This window comes from Amphimedon queenslandica, unplaced genomic scaffold, assembly GCF_000090795.2.
Source record: "Amphimedon queenslandica unplaced genomic scaffold, v1.1 AMPQUscaffold_10209, whole genome shotgun sequence".
In the NCBI taxonomy this organism is placed as follows: Eukaryota; Metazoa; Porifera; class Demospongiae; order Haplosclerida; family Niphatidae; genus Amphimedon; species Amphimedon queenslandica.
Genome location: NW_003549520.1, coordinates 1,563 through 5,132, shown reverse-complemented (window position 1 = coordinate 5,132; position 3,570 = coordinate 1,563). Strand labels below are relative to the sequence as shown.

The window sequence follows — 3,570 nt, the reverse complement described above, 5'->3', positions numbered from 1 at the left end:
CTACGTCTTGTTCTTTGATCAATGGCAACTAAAACCAGTTTATGTTCCTCTTCTCTGAGTCTCTTCTCTTCTCCTTTGACTATTGGTAATGTTCATTAACTATCTATGTATCATTGAATATGATTTTAGATCAACTTATTGATGTACTTGATCTGTTGAAGAGATGTGGTTTCCCTCAAAAGAGATGGAAAGAACTAGGACTGAGACTAGGACTACACAAGAACACACTGGACATCATTAAAAGGGACAGTGACACAACTTATGAGTGTTTGGCTGAGTGTCTCTCCCAGTGGTTGTCCAGAGCTGATAATGTTGACAGTAAAGGAGGAGCTACCTTTGACTCACTGTCAGATGCTCTTAAATCTATGAATGAGAATGCTGCAGCTGACAAGTTAGATCAAGAGAGTAAGTTAATATCACTGATTGTATTAGTATTGACTGTGTGTGTGTGTATTCTATAGAGCGTAAAGCTAAGGCTATTGATGTATTCAACAATCATCATCCACTCCTCTCTCAGTCTCTCTCTAATCCTGTCAGTGTAGCTATTATGCTTCAAAGAGAGGGTGTCATAACAGGACAAGTATTGGCTAGAGTGGAATCAGCTAGTCCCTCTGTTCCTAATCAACGGGAAGTCCTGTTAGCTGCCATTATAGTAGCTATTGAAAGCAAGTATAGTTTACTACAAACATTTGCTAGTGTGTTGTGCAAGTTCACTGGTAATATAAAACTAGGAACAGTTATACAAAAAGATTATGGTGGGTCTATTAGATTATAACAATGATGCTCATAACTTTTTATTGACCAATCCTTCAATGATGATAAACAGCTTATTAAAGTTGTTATTCCTGATGATGATATGAGCACTGATACGTTAAGCACTGGAACAACTACACTGTCACCTACTCCAACTAATACACCAACTGGTAGGTAATTTATTAATAATGAAACCGTTGTTATTATTTTTATTTCTAATAGTTGAGATAGCCATTCCTGAATGCATGAGTCGTGAATTCACTTCAATTCAAACGTCTTATGGTCGAATGTTGTACAATGTTCATAAAATAATAAAGAACAAGCCACCTCAATTAGATGACATAAAGGAATTTTTACGTTGCTGTAAAAGTAGTCTTGAACCAAAGCTGTCTTTGTGTTCCAATATCACTGAAATATTGCGAGTCATAGAGAAAGAGTGCTCGTTAATTGATATTGAGCTGCTTCAATCATTGGTGGAAGAATTCAAAATCAAAAAAGCTGAAAAATACGTAATAGAATACAATGGCATATTAAAAGAGTTTTGTCGCACAGTAAAGGTTACGCTTTGCTTAAATGAGAAGTTTGAAGCATTAGGAGGTAGCCCTTCTCTTCAATGTGAAACAGTTACATATGTATTTGACTGGGAACCAGATGAGCACATGCTACAGAATATTAAAAAAATTGTTTCTAAGACATCTGGTAAATTAGCAAAAATAAAATACATCAAGAGAGGAAACTCTATCATTGTCAGTTGCTCCTTCCCTCACTCTCTCACTGGAGCTCTCATTATAAAATTGAGTGAGAATCTTGAATTATTAATAAAGAATGGTCTAATGAAGCTTACTGTTGGATACTGCACAATATGGAAGAAACAAAAGATACAAGTATGTGTATATATACTGTCAGTAATTATCATTATATACTGTATTATAAAGAAAATACAGGAACCACTAGAAGAGGAGGTACAGGAGATAAAGGAACAACCTCATGATACAAAGGTATAATAATTTGTGATTGATTATTTTATTAAACTAACTTAATATAGGAAGAGAGAGTAGCAAGACTGGAGGAGAAAGAATCTGAAGAATCAACACCTCAATCAGTAATTAATCAAGGTATAATAATACATTAATGGTTGTTGACCAGTATTATTAATTGATGAATAATTATTATATTTCAGATATACTATCAACTGATACAAGTGTGACAATAATTAATAAACAATTAATAAAAGAAATGAAAACAAACAAACTATTAGAAGAAACACTAACAAGTAAGTATAATAAAACTTTATTAATTATAATTGAATTAATGTAGAAATGAGAATAAAGGAAATTCAACAACTTCTATCCTTACCAAGAAATGCTACTTCAGGTCAGTATTATTGTTACTATTTATTATTGTTACTATACTGTTTATAGCATCATACAGAATCAGAAGAGGAATGAGAATGGAAATAGATCAATTGCAATTATTATTAACAAATAAAACTGGTACTGAATCATAATGTATGTGTTAGTGTATTATAATTATACTATGATAGGTTTACTGGGTCAAAATGAATCATTAATAGATATTAAGAGAGAAATAGCTGAACTACAAGAACAGATATCATTAATGAGTGTACATATACTAAATATAGGAGAAGAGAATGAAGAATATAGAGATGTAATAAAAGGTACACTATGGTATTTATTCATTGTTAATTATTATTCATTAATCAGAGTGGAGGGAGCAACTTACATTGACTGCATCAGCTGCTGAATCTGTAGTATTGACAGATAAAGATTATGATAAAGGTATGTGTCATTATAACTAATTGATATATTATATTACTGGTATATAGTGAATAAACCATCACCAGAATCTGTTTTTATTGCTCGTTATAACTATCATGCAACAATGAGAGGTGAAATATCATTCAGTGAGGGAGAGCAGCTGAAGATATATGAGAATCAGAATAGCTTTTGGTGGAAAGGAAGATCCTTGGTGTCTGGTGATGAGGGAGTCATTCCTAGTAGTTGTGTTTACTCAATGTTGGAGTCACTTCAATTGTTAGAGTTTATACTGTCAGTGGAAGAAGTGTCCCTTCCTATTCTACAGAAAATAAGGACTGATTCATCTAGTAATGATGAGAAAGCTTCTCTTTTCTTGGAGACTATTAATGATGATCCTATTATGATATCTGCACTGAGACAAGACAAGAAACAACATGATGAAGGTAATATTTGTGATTATTGTACATACTTAATACATTATAACAAACACACATATTCACATAATACAGTCGGTCAGTGACAACTACTAGCTGTGTCTGTATTTGTTTATGAAAGTTGTGTGTATTTGTATATACACATGATGTGAATATGTGTATTATTATGTATATAACATACAAGTATAAATATAATCCTTTGGCTGCCATTAGGAGTCACTGGGAGTGTGGACTGGGACAGTGACAGGGTATACCTTAGCTCTCCATCTCCAGTTCAGTGTAATGAAGTGATTAGGAATATTAATAACAATCATAAGAAGATTAAACTCCATGATTCATCTACTAATAGTACCGTAGTATCTCTACTATCATCAACTAAACTGCATACACTAAACCTGAGGAAACTTGAGATATGGCACACTCCATTAACTAATGATTGTATCCAGTACTTGTGTATACTACTAACCAATAATAAAACGATAAAAGAACTAGGCATCAAAGGCCACTCCATTAGTGATAGAGGAGTTACTAATATTTGTCAAGCACTTGAACACAACTCTACACTTACCTCATTAGATCTTTATAATAATCCTCTCATCACTCTA

The 3,570-nt window shown here is 32.9% G+C and overlaps 1 long non-coding RNA gene across 1 annotated transcript; it reads left to right on the top strand.

The window, feature by feature from the left end:
• The first annotated feature begins 1,632 nt into the window (after positions 1-1,632).
• Positions 1,633-1,831, top strand: LOC109590323 (uncharacterized). Its single transcript, XR_002189262.1, has 2 exons — positions 1,633-1,751; positions 1,799-1,831. It is a non-coding gene; the product is annotated as an uncharacterized LOC109590323 (long non-coding RNA).
• The last annotated feature ends 1,739 nt before the right edge of the window (positions 1,832-3,570 follow it).